Below are 19,612 nucleotides of genomic sequence, written 5' to 3'. Positions count from 1 at the left end.
AGGCCCTCACCCACCCTTCATCCTTACCCCACACTCCCTTCCTCCCTCAGCTCCTTGAGAAATGCCAATGGCCAGACTGACATAGTAGGGGGGGTGGGCGGGGGTAACCACACGCACACACACACACACACAGTGCAGGATGGCCTAGACATGGCATGTCAGTGATCTGTCAGAGGGTAACAGCGCAGAACAGGTGTGTGTGTGTGTATAATGTGTGTGAGTCTCTTTCTGTGTTTGTGTTTTTGGGGGAAGCAAAAAAAAAGAGGAAGGCCAGAGGAGACGCACTCGCACCGACACACTAAGAAGCATGCCTCGGCTCATTTGTTCCCACTGACAGGAGAGGAGAGGGATGGCTTTCTACTAGACATGCCTAAGGGAGGAGGAAAGGTGTGTGTTGAGTGTGTGAGGGAGTCGGAGGAAGAGGAGCAGAGGAAGGGAGCTAAAAATCTGCATCAAAGAGTATGAAAGAGTGCATCTGCTCATGTGCGAGCAGCAGCAGCAGGCAAAGCACAGCAGCCCTTCTCACAAACAACCTCCTCGAGTTCTTTCTGATGGATCACGTCTACGTATCTCAAACAGCATGTAAACAGAACCATAATTTGCTTTGGACTAAGTCTGTCCCTTACGTTTGCTGATGAAAACAGCTAGGCAGCTAAGTAAACTAATTTCAGCAGTTTATATTCTACAAGCTTGAGCTTTCTGTATACCTCATGAGCATAAGTCTGGGACACAAATGGACCTGTAAATCAAGAGTGCTGCCTTCAGGTTAAGCTCCCTCTTCAACCCGGCAGTCTGGAAGAGCCCGGTTCATCTTTTTTGACCGGGCGAACCCTTCATCTTTTTCTTTTGCTGGAGCCCTCTGCGTCCAGACTCCCGCTGTGCCACAGCAGTTTTCTCATTTAAATGAATGCAGGGCTAATGCCAAAAGAAGGATCCTGCTGAAGTAGAATTGTTAGCTGACATGATGTTTTTTTTTTCCCTTCGATGTTCTATTGAAGTATAAGCTTCTGTAGGTGGCACTCTTTTCCTTTTTTTAAGCCACTGCGGCTGTCACTAAACAAGATGCGTCTTCTTCAAGTTATTCCAAACAAACTGCTGTTGCTGCTGCCAAATACAAGACACAGTACATCCCGTGATGCTGCTTGTTCCAGAGGATTCTTCCCGGTAATGAATTACATAACTCAGTGTTTGCTACAGCAAAGCTCAAGTAAAACAAACAAATAACCTGAATAATCACGCATATGAATCCCACCATGAAACACAGTATTTTTCCTGTTGTACAATCGTAATAATAATAAGTTATATATTACATGATGTACATTCTGTGACAGGTTCAATTATAAACCATGACATTCCTTCAAGGGAGCTCACGAGCAGAACATGTGACACACTTCAACATCAGTGGCTCGTCTTGATCAGTAAATGCAGAACAGCTGGCGAATTTCACCATTCGCTGTGGTTCGGCTGCATTAAACATTCGGTTAAAAAGCAATTTCTTTTTCCACATCAACGAAGCTGTTTTATGGTATTCGTGCTTCTTTTTGTTGCCGCGGAGTGGAGAGATGGCAAAGACAGCGAGGGTACGGAGCACACTGTGGTGTTGAATTATAAAGTTTAGATCCTCTGAAGCCCTGGGACATCCCAAAACACTATTCTTACAGTGTGGTTCCACCTTGTGATGCTGTCCCACACAAAAAGAAGAACGGAAGTGTCCTCAGGCTCTTGAGGGAGACTACATTTGCTATCGTACCATATGCTTACATATATTCTTACGTACACATAGACGGGATGAGACACCAGGCATTCATATTCATCTCGGTGTTCTGTGGCGCACTAAATGGTAAACAACTGGCAGCCCAGACACCATGACCAACAAGGATTATATCACCTCGTCATGAGATCACAGCGGGCCAGGAGCCAATCGCTCGATGCGCTTTAAACTGTCGGGACCGGTGGAGACGAGGTGAAACTCTCCACTCAAACCGGCTCACTTACATCTTATCCAATTCCAATGTGAGCCTTACTGGAATCAATGATGTAGTAATGGACAGTGAGAAACCGTGCTGAAGTGTAATGCTACCTGTTAAATGCAGTTGCTGGCCGCTCGATATGGGTAGAATGCTCGCCCTGTAATGTTGTGAGGATTAATTCCCTCTTTCAAGTAGGAGTGGGAAAGGGTAATGGAGTTTGATTTTGATTTTTAAAAGGTTGAGATTGTCTGCACTTCAGCTACATATTCAGGATTGAGACGTGTAACAATAGCTAAAAGAACAACATTGATTCAGAGCTTTCTTGTGGGGGCGTAAAACTCTCTGAAGCTGCTTTTTACACCGTACACATGTGACATCCAATAACATACAAACAGAATTCTTTAAGGTGGGTTAAAAGCTCCTTCGAGCAAGTCTCACTGCAGGCTTTTACAGGCTGACAGACCAAAAGCTGCAGAGAAAAATCATTATTTCATCTACATGACAATCACAGATGGAGACTCAATAAAATCAGCTTGATATTATTCTAACCAAAACCTAAAGATCAGCTTTTAGAACCCGTAATTTATTCATACCAGGCTGTCATCACATGCAGCGTTGTCACTGGGGAGCTTTTTCAACTTTCCATCAACTGTCACTAATTGCAGACCATTTTGAATAACATCAGCATAAACAAACCTGCCTCCGAATGAATGCAAAGCTCACTGGTAGCCGACACATGCTGTCAGCCCTCGAATCAAAAGCTCAGCAGTCAATTTGAGATGGAAAAAATGTCTTCAGTCAGGCAAATTGAAGCCACATCTGCCCATAACCAAACCCAGCGGTGGGCCGACTGTTTACACAGGCTGGCAGCATGAAAATACATATTGGTATCTTTAAGAAGGACGTGTCGAATTCAAGAAACATCTCCTTATTTTGTTCATTGGTTTACCTCAAAACTGACCGCAGCACTTTGATCAACAGTAATGGAACATATATATGAAAAATACTCAAAAGCGCAACTCAACAAAAGCTCCGGAAAGAGTGAAAGAGCGTTCCCTGGCCCTTTAAGTCAAGGTTAGAGGAAAGAACTAGGCCATTTTGTTGCTGCAATGGAAAAACAAAAGCGGCAGGGTGTCTGGGTGGCAAACAGGGAGGGGGGGAAAATGACAGCGGTACAAAGAAATCAAATAAAGTCTGACAATAAATGAGGTGCAGAGGAGGCCTGTGGTCAACGAGCAGAAGTCAGAGAGCTGCTGACGACAACGATCACACTCTCTGCCTCTGTCTTTTTTATCTGCAGTATTTGCCGCTTTCCTATTCCTGTCTGCATCACTCTATCTCACTTTTTTTGATTCTCTTTCATCATCTCAGACACTTCTCCGGCTCCCGTTCGCTCTATATGAGTTTTCTCTATTCTTTCATTTATTTCAGCCTCTCTCTTTCTCTTAGGTCTGTCTGGCACTTTCTGACTTTCTCTCCTTTTCTGTGAGTATTGGACTGTCTCTCTGACCCCCCCCCCCCCGACCCCCCACCCGACCCCCCACCCCCACCAGTCTATTTAGCTGCCTGACATTGTCTCTCTGTCTCAATTCGGTCACTTTTCTTTGAAGGAAGAATACAAGACAATTTGGGGAATACACTTTTTAGCTTTTCTTTCAAAGAGTTATGAAAACATTGATGCCACTTTCATGTCTGTACGCTGAATATGAAGCAACAGCCAAGAGACAATTAGCTTATCATAAAGACTGGAAGCAAAGGGAAAAAACTAGCCTGACTTAAAGTGATAATGTGGTTCAATCCAAACAAGATGCATATGCATAGACAACAATTTGCAGATTTACAGAGGGTTATGGGCGGGACTATGTCTTGTCCAGGAGCAGAGACTTCCTGGGCGACAAGTATTTCCCAAAATGTCAAACCACTGCTACAAATAAATAGTTCAATAGTTGGAGAAACACGCTTCTTTGCTTCCTTTCGCGAAATACAAACTTTCAAAAATATTGTTAAGGGCCTGGGAGCTGGGATGTGTTAAGCCTAGCTTAGCATAAAGACTGAAAGCAGAAGAAAACATCTAATCTGGCTTTGAAAAAATACACATACCACAGAATGATCACGTTGTTAATCCGCACAATGCCAGAAATGAAAACAAGGGTATTTTTGGTTTTATCACATGCTGAAACTACTTCTTGAGGAAAAATACATTCACCACATACTTTTGTGCAACATCTCTGGATATATGATGGGTTGCCAGATATGGTATTTGTTACCTGACTGGCAACCCAAATGTGACAACAATACTTTAGCATTTTGGGCACAGTCATCGCACCATTCTGTTGTCAACCAAGACATACTTCCATTATGTAATTCCTCAAAGAAACCACAATCTGTTGTTCCTACATTTCTGTTTCTCTAGGTTTACTGAAATAGTACGTGTTTTAATTAGTGAAAATGAGCAGTATTAGAAGGCATATGTTCTATTTCTTTTATAACTTCAGCCAAGATTGCTGATTCCCGCCTGTTTACGGTCTTTATGCTAAGCTTGGTTGATCGTTTACAGACTCCGGCTCCATACTCAACGCACAAACATGAGAATGATGTCTTTTCATGTCCATGTCACTCTCTCTATTCCTTTATCTTTTTCAGGTTGTTTCTCCTTGAATCCTTCTCTCCCTCAGGTCTGAAAAGTGTCTACCTTTCCAACTTCTCCATTTAAATGAGTGATGGGGAATCCAATCACACGTTCCCTTTCCTAGAACCAATAATTCGATAAACCCACTCCAACTGCTGCCACTGCACCAGGGAGCAAACGCACACACACACACACACAAACAGAGATACACGTTGATGTCTTCATAGTTTAGTGACAACCCCCTGGTTCTCTTTCTCAGGTGTTTGAGAGTGTGTGTGTGTGTTTGTGTGTGCATAAGGTATGTGCATGAGGTACTTTGTGCTACAATTCAGGTGAGAAGAGACACAAATCAAAACTGCAAACATCTGATGTGTTCATACTAATTTAAAACTGCCTGTGTGTGTGTTTTAGAGAATTCAAAATTGTGTGTTTGCGTGTGGGAGGCGTGACGCAGTATGTATGACAGTACAAGAAAATGTGAGAACGCACTGTGTATGAATGTGGCGGAATGCTACAGCGCATGTGTTTGTTGATTTTGCAAAGCTCGTCCCCACACACACACACACACACACAAACTCACAAACACACACACACATCAATTGCCTCTCTTTCCCCAACCCCTGGTGCCTTTGTGAGTCAGTCTCGTCAGTGTGTGTCTGTGTGTGTGTGTGCGCACATCTTAATCTCCCAGCTTAGACAAACCCAGTAGATTTTCTAGTAAATGTTGTTAATAAAGTCTAGCAGGAGCTCCGTCTGTCATACAGCTGTGGTAACACACACACACACACACACACACACACACACACACACACACACACAGACAGAAATACAGACACACACAGTAAGCATATATATATATAATTAATAAGATGAAAGAAAACACAGACACAAAGCACTTAGACAAAGGCACACCCTCAAACACACAAACGCACACACATTCAGACACAAAGAGATACAGATGCACACAGGTTACCACATGCACACAAAGATGCAGACACAAAGAAACAGCCACTCTGACTCAGAGACACAAGGCAATGGCACAGACACAAAGAAACAGATAGACACACACACACTTAAACACAGACAAAGAAACACACACTGCGACAAACGACGAGGGGCCTGACGGCATGCAGCAGATCCAGCACCAGCGCTGTGACGCATAGGCTACAATGCTCGCCCGCTGATGAGCAACGCAACCCTTCGCGCTATGAGCGCTGAGGCAGCATGCTGCGCTGGCAAACGCAGCTCTGGAGAGGGCGGTTTTGTGAGAGACGTTCAGCAACAACAGCAGCTCTGTTGAACAAAGCGAGCGTCCACACAGCTGCAGAAGAGAGAACTCACACATGAACGCACAGAACCCTCACACTGGTTGATGATTATGAAGGAGTGTGAAAACTCACACAGACGTGTCTAGAAGTTACCCGGCACAACCCTAACATTAAGTGACTGCTTATGATTTCATATTCCAGAATGTTTTTGTCAGAATGGGCTGAGGATGAAGAGATTCATTCAGCTGCTGTTGTTTTTTCTCTTCCACTCCGTACATTTGCAACGGTTTGCTGACTTGTGCAAAAAGACACCTGATACTCTGCCACTTTGTGCATGTGCTTCACAAAAAAAAAAAAATGCATTGTGATGCATAATATTCACGTTCTGTGTTAAAGTACTCACGACAAAATTACAGTTATAAAGTTATATGTATATATATATATATAAATATTTAAATATATATATTGTCGTGTGAATAAATCGCACACAAAAAACACTCCGTCGGTGAGTAAAGGCCTGCAAATGTAGACATTTCCTGCACTGCATAGATTAGGACGGACATTACATCTTATCAACAACAAACTTTAGCAGGTGGAGTAAAAAACACTCCTGGAGGAGCTCCATTGTTTAGCAGGTCGGTGTTGGTTGGGAAAAAGACGAATCAGTCCAACAGGTGAAGTGGTTTGGTGAAGGGATGTAGAAGCATGTAATTACTCTGAGGGAAGCTTTTTTTCATGTTGGCTCTGATCACCATTTATCACAGCAGCTCAGCACTGTTTGTCAAGTCTGAATCTGTTTAACACCAGTAATCCTGCAGCAGCAACTGTGGACGTTGCATGTATTCCCAAAAACTGCGATGGTGTGTCATTATGACGGTGATGTGTTGCAGGGTAACAATATAAATAAACCTTTTGTTGCAGTTATATCAAATTGTGAGTTTTATATCTTCCTCAGTCACGCTGAAACACTTACACACTGATGAATGTTGAGTGCGTGTGTTGCTGTGACTTTACTGTGCCGACATCGGCCAGTCTCCGGTCAGAGCTGATCAGCTGCCAAAGGGGCGGTTTCAAAGAGCTGCCAATCGATTGTTGCATCTCTGGTCACAAGATCCTGTTTTTCTTATGATTTCAGCCAACACTTTCATATTGAGCACTGACTTAGTGAGGCACTTTCCCTTTTATGCCTCCTTGGTACTTTGTGCTCAACTCCTGGTCCTTGTTTTTTTGGCACATGCACTTCGTCTCTTTCCACTTGCACGCATTTTTTAAATGTATAGTTTGACATTTTGGAAAGAAATTTAAGATGAAAAAAATCGACAGCCAGCAGTTGATTATCTTAGCTTAGCATTAAGACTGTAAACAGGGGGAAACATGTAGCCTGGCTCTGTCCAAAGGTAACAAAATCCAACCTGCCAGAATGTCTACAGCTCATTGTTCAAAAACAAAAGTGTAAAGAAATTGAAATAGACCAGAATATATAAAACCACAACATATTATATTTTTTACATTTCTGCAGCTTCTCAGAATACAGATAATCTCAAAAGGCACAGATATATGAATACAGGCACACACTCGGCCAAACACCCAGCCCCACCCCTCCACTACCGAGCTAAGTGTTGGGGAAAGAGAAAGAAACACTCCGCCACAACCACACACACACAGACACACACACACACACACACACCCTGTTCACCACACAGACACACACACCCTGTTCACCACACAGACACACACCCATGCGCACACACACAGAGAGCAGCTAACTTAATTTCAAAATCAATTAATTAAAAAGCATGGTCCTCTCCCACAGGGAGTGAAAGACAAATTTGAGGAATTTAATCCTGGTACACAAAGCAGAGCTGTTCAGCCGCAGAGATATGAGAGGACAGGATGGATGGGGTGATGGAGGGACGGAGGATGGACGTTCAATGAATTTTAAAAAGGGAAGGCGATTTAACTGTCGCCTCAATTTGACACGACTCACACTTGCTTTCACTACTGTACCGCTTCTCCCATTTCTATCTATCTGTCTATCTATTTTCTGATGGACAGAATAGAAGAGAAAAGCACAGTCAGCAGATAAACTGAGCATGATGGAAAGAGAGTAAGTGTGTATGTGTGTTGGTGGTGTTCATGAGCATCACTCTCTCACTCCCCCACTGTCTCTTTACATTAGTTTTCAGGCTTTTTTCAAAAAGAGACGTGTTATTGATTTTTTTGACTGTAGAAGCAGGGGGGGGGGGGCTCAGATTTAGTTTGTGTGTGTGTCTGTTCTTACCTCAGGCGAAAATATCATAATAAAGAGTTTGCTTTTCTCTCCTCCCTGGTGTTCCTAAAAAAAGAGTTTGCCTAATAGGTACGAAAAAAAGAAAAACTGCAAGATAAACTGTTCCATATGCCAACAGAGAGAGAGGGAAGATACAGACAGTGTGAGTGTACAGTAAGTGTGTGTGTGTGTGTGTGTGTGTGTGCTTATGAAATGCGTACGTTCGGCACTCAATGTGTGAATGTGCTAGTACAGGTAAGTGTTTGTGAGAAAATGCAAGTGGCCTTCCATATTTGTCTGCTGTTTGTCTGTTGAACAATATGAGTGTGTTTGAGAGCATGAGAAGTGAAAAAAGAAAGATTCAGACCCTTTCGCTTTTTTCAGATCCTCAAGTAATAGTAGCAAGCAACAATTGTCTCTGCTCACTGAACCCCTTCTTGACTGACTTAGCCAAATCAACAGGGTATATTTGTTCTGGTAGTTTCCAGTAGGTTTAATGCCTATCGGCGACTACGAGAACCTACGTATGCCTCGGCTCAGCAAGTGAACAGTGTCAAGGGTAGGGACGTCACGGTACCAGAAATGTAGGAGTCTATACCAATACCAGAGAGATTACATTATTCTTGATACTCAATTTAACGCCACAGTAAAAAAACAAAACCTTTTTATTTTAATGTGAAAATATCTCCTTCAAACAACTGTATTTATTTGGGTTTCTACAAGATCTGAACACATCATGAGAAAGTTATAATTTACCTCCACCTAGTACTCATTTTTACTGAATAGAGCTTGATTGCATCATAATGAAATTCAATGCAACAACATTGACTAGCTTAAGCTCTGCCAGTCTCAAGCTGTGTGTAAAAACTTAACCTCCAATCTGTTGATTGGTGGATGAACAGGTATACAAGTATTATTACAATAATTCCCTCTAACTGTAAATGTAATGGAGTAGAAGTATGAACTAGCACGAAATCATTTTACTCAAATAGAGTAAATGAAGTACCTAATTTATGCGTACGTGCGCGAGTGTAACAGGCTGCATGTGGAGAGGTCTATTACAGAAATACAGCGGGAGCACAGCAGTTGAGATAAAAGGGGAGAAAAGAGAATAAGAGTGAGAAAGATTGAAAGAGAGAGCGAGAGAAGAAGGTGAAAGCCAGGTTTGAAATGGATGGTGTAATTGTTGACTGCTGGTCGACTCTTATCTTGGTTTCTCAGGGCTGTTGTCTGGGCAAACTGGCTTTTTCTCGCTTTCCTATCTCTGTCTCTCTCTAGGAGTGGACCAAACCTGGCAACCCATATACTTTTCTCTATTTTTTCCCCTCTCGTCAACGCTTCCCAATGCCCGTCTTTCTCCTCCTTTCTGTCATATTACTGTGGCCTCATCCATTGAGCAATTCTTACTTTTTTTCTCTTTCCATCCCTCTGTTCAGATAGCCAGACATCATGCAGAGAGCAGTGGCCTGGAAAAGAGCAGCATGAGAGGGGGGAGTGCAGCCAGCCGGGGGGGTCAAAGGTGAGTCTGGAGCAGGGTAGGGGCGGGTGAGGGGGCAGAAATAGACTCTCTCTCTCTCTCTAGTTGCATTTCCTCCAAGAAGTTTAGTCCTTGGACTGCATTTGAAAGAACTGAAAGGTTCCTTCATGCCACTGTTGTCTGCGTTTCCATAGCGGTCTATACACCTGGAGACTAACGAGGGCGGCTGGCGGTCGCTGGGGTGGAGACACTCAGGAGCGTGCAGTTCAGTGGGACCGCTCGCTTCGTCTAAAAAACCTGTTGAAAACAGACATCAATTGGTTTGGCCTCACTGCGACGACATTTGCTGCTGCATAGTATTTAATGATGCCTGTAGGACATAATGAATGTAATGCTAAGGATACAAATGAAACTACAAGCGTCTGTCTCCACAGTAAGTCATCTGGAGAAATCCCCCCCCCCCCCTCCTAAAACGGCCCTAAATCGATACAGAGTACTTCCTCGTTTTATGAATGAAAAGTAGTTCACGAGTTGAAGCAGTGGCGCTGTGTGTCTTGGGCCAATCACAGTCATCCCTGCAAACCCTACCATGAAGGTTCTTGTACTTTCAGAAAGTACTACCCCCTGACTGTTGCCTTAATGTCCCCCAGAACCTTATCAAGACCGTGGTCCCTGCGATCGACACGCAATTAATTCCTGAGAAGGTTCCTAGTCCATTGGGAAACTTCCTGCGGTGGAAAAGGGGCTTATATCACGCCCTCCCAAACACACAAGTCAGACCAACACCTCATCAACAGGACTATTACAGCTGCAGCTGCTAATACGGTTGAGCTCAAAGGAGATCCTATCGTGCTGGGCTCCAGCTGAGTCCCATTAACAGAGCTAGCACTAACAAGTAAGCATTGTGCTTTGCTAGAAGTGATGTTTTTGATAAAAGTGTCTAGGAGCAGACCTGGAGAATGTGATTGAATAAAGTCCCACTGTAGATACCACAGATATGTAGGCTATAGTTGATAAGAAATCCAAAATGTATGTACTGCATAGCTACGGTGGCTATATGCGTAGGATATATGCCTTAACTCTCCCAACATTGTTGAAGAACCCTTGAGCAATCAAGCACTTTTTACCATCAACCATACATCTTGTGGAAGGCTGACATCATGTCGAACTTTCACAGACTGCCATTTTTGGCAAGTTGCATGAACATGTAATATTTTTATAGATAGGTTTTAAGGCTATTGCGGTTATAAAAAAAATAAAATGTCTGTTGAGAAAAACGTCCAACAACGCAATAAATTCTTGCAAACTTCATGTCCACATTCATTGAAAAATAAAACAGTCAATTTGTTTAAGCAGACCACCAAATGACAATTGGTTATTTAAGGGTTCACTCTAAACTGCCCCATTGGATCTCCTCAGTGGCCCCCAAGAGAAGGCTCTGGTTGTACTGGGCAGCTCCTACTGTGAAGGTAGGCTGTGCAGCTAGCAGTGCTTTTTGACATTATAGCACCACCGGGTATAAAGATGCTGTCCATATCAGGATCACAGTCTGATCTCCACATTAACTCTGAGTATTTACTGGATGTGGTATTCTTGATGTCTGCAGGACCTCATCCCATCTATCGTGGGCAATATGCAAAGCAGACGAGTTGGTGCGGAGGTGGCAACGTCAACATAAACAAACGGTTCAGGATGTTGTGTCATGATACTGTGCTCCCTGTTTTTACTTTTCATTCCAGGCAAAGAAAATTAACACATCTTTCATAGCAGGCAACAGCAAAAGAGTTACCTTGCTGCAGCACAGTTGGCAGCTGCTGTAAACATTGTATATGAAGAAAAGGAGCAGTGACTCATGAGTTTAGATAATGCAGTCGTCAAAAAGGATCCATGAGGCAAAACCTGATTGGTCAGGGAATAAGGCGTCTCACTCCTCTTTATCGCACTTTCAATCGTTTTCTACAAATCATGCTGGGTCTTTACTGAGACATCTCCAATGAAACATTCTTTCACACATTGTCCGGCATCCTCTTCACACTTGCCAAAAAGGGACCCATGGTACTGGAAAGAAATACTTACTTGGTCGTAAAAGCGACACAGGTCTAGCATTGATTCTTCAACAAAAAAGGGTAGCATAGACTTGATGGGCCGAGTTTCCATTAGGAAGTGCAACGCTAAGTTAACTTCCAATTAGAGGTGCTACACTGGGTAAACATCTACGTTTTCATTTAGGAGGGCTAACGACTAACTTTGATTTTCTACCAGGCCAAGATGACACTAGAGAAACACTTCCCGACACAAGCAAGAGCAGCTCTCCCGACAGCTACGAAAGCTAAGCTACTCCCAAATGCTAGCTCAGCTGAGCTCTAAAAGAGCGTTCCATGTAGGGGCCCTCCTGCTTCCGATAAGCCTGCTAGGGCCCCTCTGGAGTGCCTACCCTGGAGTGAGCCATTAGCCCGGCTGCAGCTCCTTTCTGGATAAGCTGCAGCTTACCAGCCTGCGAGCCGCAGGGCAACTTTTTATTGTCCTTTCAAAAGTTTATGTGTGAGTGTGGGGCGATAGCTTAGGAGGGTCTGGACGTGCTGGAGTCTGCAATACAGTATGTATGTGTGTGTGTGTGTGTGTGTGTGTGTGTGTGTGTGTGTGTGTGTGTAGGCTCAAGCTGGGCTCTCCCGGCACTTCCTGCCCACTAACGGCCAGTCCCACGGTAGGAAGGGCGAGCTCTATCGGACCAGAACAATGCCAAAAAAGGCTGTCATAAAAACAAACTACCATGCTCTGGTTAGCAAGGGGAAGAGGAGGGTAGGGGCCTACATACCCCCTAAAGCCCACTGCATCTGCATCACCCACACACACACATTAACACACTCATTCGCAGATATCCAGTCCATGAGCTGCTATTTTTTACTGTTATCTTTTGTTGGGTATTCATACTCATTTGCATACACCCAGGAAACAATGCAAGAAGGAAGAGATAAATATGCATAGGCCTTTACTCTATGCAAAGTACACACACATATACACACACACACACACACACACACACAAACATAGCATTGTTGTACCACTGACAGTAAACAATAGGAACCACTGCATTCAAACTGGGTCCAAACAGCTTTGACGTGTCACCAAAACCAGAATAACGAAAAAAAAGAGAACAATTCCGGCGGTCCTCTGTACACAAAACACAGTGCAGACGACTGAGCCAGAAAACATCTGCTGAGTCGGGACAAACAACACAACAAGCAACCAACGAAGAGGCGCATCGGGGGCCTCAGAAAACATTCTGAATACCTTACACGGTGCCCCCGAAACACCGTTGGCTCGCTGACAAAGGTTTTTGGCCGAGCATATTAGCATCTCGATCCCGATCTAGCTTTACAATTTCAACCACAGCCAGGATGGGCTGGATGAAACAGGAACGAAGAGTGCAGCTGCTATCTGAGGAGGAAATGACTGGACAAGTATCAAATATGATGAAGACGTCTCTCCCTGAGTCTGCCTTTGAGTCAGTTTGAAGATCAAAACATATTGCATGGCCAAAGACCCTCTAAATGGATGGATACTGCTGTATAGATGAAAGGAAAAAATGATCAAGCTGAAGTGGTTATCTCATTAAAAGGAATAGTTCAACATTTCTGGGGAAAAAGCCTTTAGGCTTTTGTGCCGAGAATTATACGAGAAGACTGCTACCACTCTCCTCAAATGCTCAATATGTATCTGGAGCAAGAAGGTGGGTTAGCTTAGCTTAGCAAAATGTTTCCTCAGACAACACGAACCAGCACCTTCACAATTGCTGACTGTCAAACCTGCTGTATCATCATATTCATTGAAATACTGAGTTGTCATCAATTTTTATGACATTGTTTTCCCTGAAACCAGCTTAATCACAAGGAGGCAAAAAAATCAATTTAATCTCTTGAACTTTATGTGTCCTATTTTACATAAAAACTTGGATGGAAACCCAGTTATTGATAGAAGCATACACAGAGAGCAGATCATCATAGTGATATGTCGTGAGAGAGAAAGAGAGAGAGAGAGAGAGAGAGAGAGAGAGAGGGAGCGACATCGGCGGACAGCAGATGGCCAACAGTGGTCAGCTGGTAACAAACAAGCAGGTCAGGGCTTTCCTCCACCAAATTCAACTACTCATAAATAATGCAGCGGACACAAGCCACCCAGAGCAGTGCCACCAAGATTCTTCTAACGACCTCCAGAGTCAAATAAAGGCAGATAAAGACTTTGTTTGTTTGAAGAAAAGACCTTTATGTCATGTCATCTGTACCTCCATTTATTTCAAACAACGGTGATTAGATTTGGCTGATGCCAATGATGACATTCTCATTCAAAACAACGTAGCAGGATGGCCAGAGCTGCGTCGTTCCATTTTTGTACAATCGATGTTGCAATGCATTGCTAACCTCCATATAAACTAAACCAACTGACGACAAATCGTGGACTCGCTGACGTGAGATTTTGCAGTCACGACTAAAATGAGCAGCGGAATGATAAAGTTACAAGGCATAAAGGCCTCCGATTGGCTTACCCTGATAGTTGTACCCTAATCCTAACCAATCTCAATCCTCATGCCTCAAACTAACCAATCCGACCGACGAATGGCCCCACTGAGTACGTTGTCACCAAGCAACGAACAACAACCGCCATATTCTTTTGTATATTTAAAAACAATTCAATGTCCGTTCTACTCATATTCTATTTCTAGGATTTATTTTTTTTTAATTACAGTAATCAGCCCGAAAGGGGGGAAATTAGAGGTCAGAATTATAAACACAACTTCCGCATTGCAAGAGTGAAAACATTTGGTGCATCCAGCTGTACTCGCTCTACAGACTTGCCTCCAGGAACCTCAGTATATGCACCATATTGAATTTTCCGCCAGCCTGACTTTACTGGAAACACTTTTTCTTCCCTCAGGGCTTATTTATTTATTGATTGCCCCAAAGGGGGGGCTGCATCATTCATAGAGAGTGGCACACATTTATTGCTGCCTTGTGTTCCATTGTTTTGGAAATATTGCTTTTCTTTTTCGCAAACAACGTTAAGTTTTGACAATAATGCCAAAATGACTTCGCTTAATTTAACTGAATTGATTTTGAGAGAAAGAGCGAAAGATCCATGAAGGCTGCTTCCGGGGCATTCGGGATACTGGCATTACTATTAGAGCCACCAAAAGGGTTTACTACATAGTTTTCATTCAACGGGCTGAATATGCACTTGTCTGTTCAATTGAAGTTGAGCTGCATAAGTGGTAATGCTTACACTTTGGCAATGCAAAAATGACCTCATTATGCTACTCGAATTGAGCCGAAAAGAGCGAGAGAGAAGAAGAAGGGGGAAAAAAAGTGTGTATAAGTGGGTGAGGGAGGCAGAGGGTGAGAGAGAGAGACAGAGAGCTCAGGGGGAAGGGCCAAGTTGCAGAGGAGCAAAACGCTTCTCGTCTCGGAACAACGGCAATCACAGCCGCTGCCAAAACCCTCTGGATCCCTTTTTCAATGTCTGATGGAAACTTCTCAACAGGCTTTGAAGCCACTGAGAGGGGCTGGAGGTTGTGCATTGTGATGTGTGTGTGTTTCAGGCTTGTTTGTGTTCTATATTAGCAGCGCCTTCTGTAGAAATTTAAACATCAATAAATGATACGTAGCTGCATGAACTTTGAGACATTACAAAGATTCGTGTAAACAAATTATAGCCAGGAGGAGCTGGAAGAGCTTAAGGCACAACAGATAAAGAAACATCAGCAAACATCAACACTTGCACAATTCATACGTCGCTTTGATAAGAAGTACAACACAAATTGGGAACATTTCACACCACATGCGCAGAATAAGGGAATAAGGTTTTTAGCACGTAATGCATTCACGCTAGAAATGTGAAAAACAAAATTAAGTCTATTACGCATACTATAAAACTCTTGGACACGCCCCTCCAGAAAAAAAACAGTCTGCTCTGATTGGCTGGCGCTAAACATATGGTGCTCTTTTGCAAAGGCAAAGGAGTCGCAGCAATAGGGGCATAATCACCAGAGGTCCAGAGGTAAGGGAGGAAGGACAAGAGGCAACATCCTAGTTTGAGGAAGCAACAAGATTCATGCCTTTTGGTCTCAATTTTGACAAAAAGCACGACACTGAAATGAAGCCACGAGTTGATAATGGTTAGTAAGAAATAATTAAGAGGACACAATATGATCAATATGCCAATGATACGCTAGTGTGTAAAAATCCTTAATGCTCGTGTGTGAATGCGATTGAGCGAACCAGACTTTTACGTTCTTGTGTCACGGTGATATTTTGAGTCCACAGCTGTGCACATATCACACCTTCTCTCTCTCTCTCACACAGTACCTTGTCTCTATAGCTCCTTGATAATGAACTCATATTAATAATTATGCAGGCACATATGCAGAGAAAGCATGAAAACATAAGGTTTATATCACTTTGACCCTCTATCCTGCAAAAGCCCATTTACCACGACGGTCTTGTAAACAAGCTTCTTCCCTTCCTTCTTCTGTAAACATCAGCCTGTCCAGCCCAGCCCCGCCTCCCGCTTGTTCGCCTCCAGCACACACACACACACACACACACACGCACCCTCACACACACACACACACACACCCTCACACACACACACACACACACACACACACACACACACACACACCCTCACACACACACACGACCCATCTGCTTCTGCTCTCCAGACCTTGCATCTGGCCTGCCATGAACCATATCTCTGTTCAACACAAACACACATTTAAACACACACACACACACACACACACACACACACACACACACGTGTACTGTGAAGCATGAAAAAAAACGAGCAGGGCCGATTCTGTTCATGCAGCATCAGAACAGAGAGGGCACGGCCGGAGATGTGAACTCCCTTCAACTCAGCAGGAAACACAGAGCAGTTTGGAACAGCAAAAACAAAAGCAAATCTGCTACAGAGAGAGAGCTTTCAAAGGAAAGAAAGGCAGATAGTAAAGGAATTCAATCGTTGCTGGAATGAAAGGGATATTTTGAAGAAGAAAAAAAGCCTACTGTGGGAAGCTGGCACATCAACTGTTGCTCAGCGGAGAATGTGAAAAAAACAAGCCTCTCCCACAATCAGAAATACGTGATGTTGGCAAATTCAGATCCACACACTCCCACAACACCATGCATGAACACAGCCTGAATTGTCAACGCATGTGTTCCTGACATGCAAAGCTCTTGTGTTGAATTATCAGAAATCTCCGCGTTACCACGGGAGTTTACTGTGCATTCAGCTGCTCACCATGTGGGCTACAGTATCCGTTGCACTGATGCGACGCATGTGACACAGGGATGGCAGTTAAACACACACACAAACACACGAGCACACGCAGCAGACAGGAGACATCTGGTGCACTGGCGATGTAACGGCTGTGATGCAATGTTGGCCCTTTGGTGTCATAAACAGAGTTTATGTCACATTTGTGCACACATGCACAAAGATGGGCAAACGCATAGACTGACAAAGATGGCGAGGCTGAGCTGAAGTGATTGGTTGATTAATTGATTACTCAGCAATTATTTTGATAACTGATTCATCCTGTCACTCAACACAAATACTAACTTCTCAAATGTAAGGATTTGCAGCTTTTCTTTGTTTTATACGATAGTAAAATGAACATATTTAGGCTTACGGCTGTGATTCAGAGAGCTGAAGATGTCATCTTTGGCTCTCGGAAACTTTGACGGGTATTTGTCTTTGTTTTTTGACATGCAATAGACAAAACATCGCTCGCTGGAGAAAATAACCAGCAGATTAGTCTTTTATGAAAGTACTCGTTTGTTGCAGCCCTGTGGCAAGTGAACGGCAGCAAGAACACATGTCCAACACAAGACCCAGAAGGGCACACAAAAACACACACACTCACATGCTAAATAACAGGATTGACTAACTTGTACTAAAATGCCCCAACAGAAAATTAAAACGCCATTATATGAGACACACGCGTATGCCTGAACCAGACTGTAAAAGCATTGCTGTTAACATATATGCATGATGCATGTGGTCCTTTGTCTTCCTGACTGTGTGCTGTTTAATTGTGTGTGTGTGTGTGTGAGGAGCATATAGTGTGTGAGGGAAGATGGGAAGGAGGCTGGCTGTCAGGATGTGGAGTCTATTGTCTGTCCGACAATGAAGCGATCGAGTCGGCAGGAGTCCTGTGGCTCTCTCAATGGAGGCATTAACATCTGGGGCCAGAGGGCTGCGTGGTGTGTGTGTGCGCGTGTGGTTGTGTGTGTGTGTGTGTGTGTGTGTGTGTGTGTGTCTTTGTTGCAACTGCCCTGGATAAAACTGGATTTTCAAGGCTTTTTTCTGTGCCTGGGAATAATGCAGAATGTCAGGATGAATGTTTCAACAACCAAACTAGACTACCAGTGTTGTATAATCTTCTCAGCTTATTTATTTCATTATTATGTCCATTGTTAAAGGTTTGTGAACTTGATTTTACAAATGAAAAGGTGAGTAAAGTGAGTTTGGGTAGGATCATCCTCCGCTACATCCCTCTGCACTGCAAATGTCAACGAGCACCTTATCGCTGAATTCTACCAGTTACATTACTTACATTAATCTTTGCAAACGACACAAAGACATACACAAACACACCAAACAATGCGCCCACAAACCTTATAAGAAAGAAATACTACAAGCTTTTATGAGAAAATAAGGCAAACATCCAAGCAGAAAGTGGATCCTCAAGCACTCATATAAAGTCATCTGCCATCCCACATGGCAATAACATGACTCCATTAACTTCTCCCACAAATCCTACTGTCTTTATTTTTGAAGGGCCACACTCCCCCTGTACAGTCTGTGAGCTAACTGGCAGTGGCACCATCCAGCTTGTAAAAAAATAAAGACAAGGCAAAGGCAGACCCCCCACTCCTCCTCCTAAACCACCACACCTTTTTTTACACAAATCCTTGCTCACTGTCCAGTGTGGACGCCTGCCCTCCTCCTCCTCCTCCTCCTCCTCCTCCTCCTGCTCCTTAGTAATTACAATAATCGCTCAACTGAAGCTAATACTTACTTCATTAAGGCAAAAAATCAGGGGGGGGTAAGGGAAAAAGCACTTCAACATAATATCTCAAGTTAGTGGAATATTGCCACCATAAGCGCTTTATTTCTTTGAGTGTCAGCTGAGCAAAGGGGGAAATAGAGGCAGCAATTCAAGAGATGGCACTGGAAGTAAGCAGGGTTGTTATATACTACAACTACTGCGTAAAAATGAACTATTAAAATGCGTATATATGTTTTCAGAAAGAGGCTGTCTAGAATCATGCTTATATGTGAGCATATAATAATTTGACACAACATCGAAACTACAAACTTCTCTTTTCAGGCAGCCAACACAGCTCTCACAAGTAAGACGGGAATATCAATGGGATTCTACACTGATGCCATCGAGGATGAAAGACACCAACAAGCTAATAAAGGTTCTTAAAAGTTCAGCACCACAAAACACTCCAGAAATAGAAGCGATGCATGCAAATCATAAAATATGAAGTGATTCCCCCCTCGAAGTGGTGCATACACATAAGCATGGCACGTTAGCGCACGGACAGCGGGATGTTGCACGTTATAGTTTATTACCGGGCTGTGATTGTGCAGCTGTAGATAAACAGACTACGGTGAAACCACGGAGTTGATTCCCTTCCAGCTGCTCCTGACCGCAGTGCGCTGTGTTTACACCGCGCGAAATGAGAGATAAAGTTGCATCACATCGAGTCCCAAAAAGGACAACCTACAGCACCCAGATGACCCGTTTGGACGTCGCATTGTATCTGACGGCGTCCTATTTCCAAGAAAAGGAGGCTTCATGGCAACAGTTGGAGATCCCGGAGACTCCGGATCAGGATGTTTCTGCCCCTGCTTCCTTCGTCTAGCCTACTTTTAGTCCTTACAGCAACTGCAACCACCATTACGACAAAATGAACGGCTACAAACTTA

General features: G+C 43.5%; 1 protein-coding gene across 4 annotated transcripts in view; it reads right to left on the bottom strand.

The window, feature by feature from the left end:
* Window positions 1-19,612, bottom strand: part of sema4c (sema domain, immunoglobulin domain (Ig), transmembrane domain (TM) and short cytoplasmic domain, (semaphorin) 4C) — an 84,287-nt gene that overhangs the window by 64,123 nt on the left and 552 nt on the right. Inside the window, exon 1 of one of the 4 annotated variants that reach the window (XR_004212827.1) lies at window positions 19,256-19,607. The exons of the other annotated variants lie outside the window; for them this stretch is intronic. The gene's annotated coding sequence lies outside the window, so the exon portion shown is untranslated. Of the gene's footprint in view, window positions 1-19,255; window positions 19,608-19,612 lie in introns of those variants that run through there. 4 annotated transcript variants of the gene reach the window in all.

This window comes from Anarrhichthys ocellatus, unplaced genomic scaffold, assembly GCF_004355925.1.
Source record: "Anarrhichthys ocellatus isolate YVR2014 unplaced genomic scaffold, GSC_Weel_1.0 scaffold9, whole genome shotgun sequence".
Taxonomy (NCBI): Eukaryota; Metazoa; Chordata; class Actinopteri; order Perciformes; family Anarhichadidae; genus Anarrhichthys; species Anarrhichthys ocellatus.
Note: the sequence above shows the minus strand (reverse complement) of the source record. Positions and strands in the feature narration are given on the sequence as shown.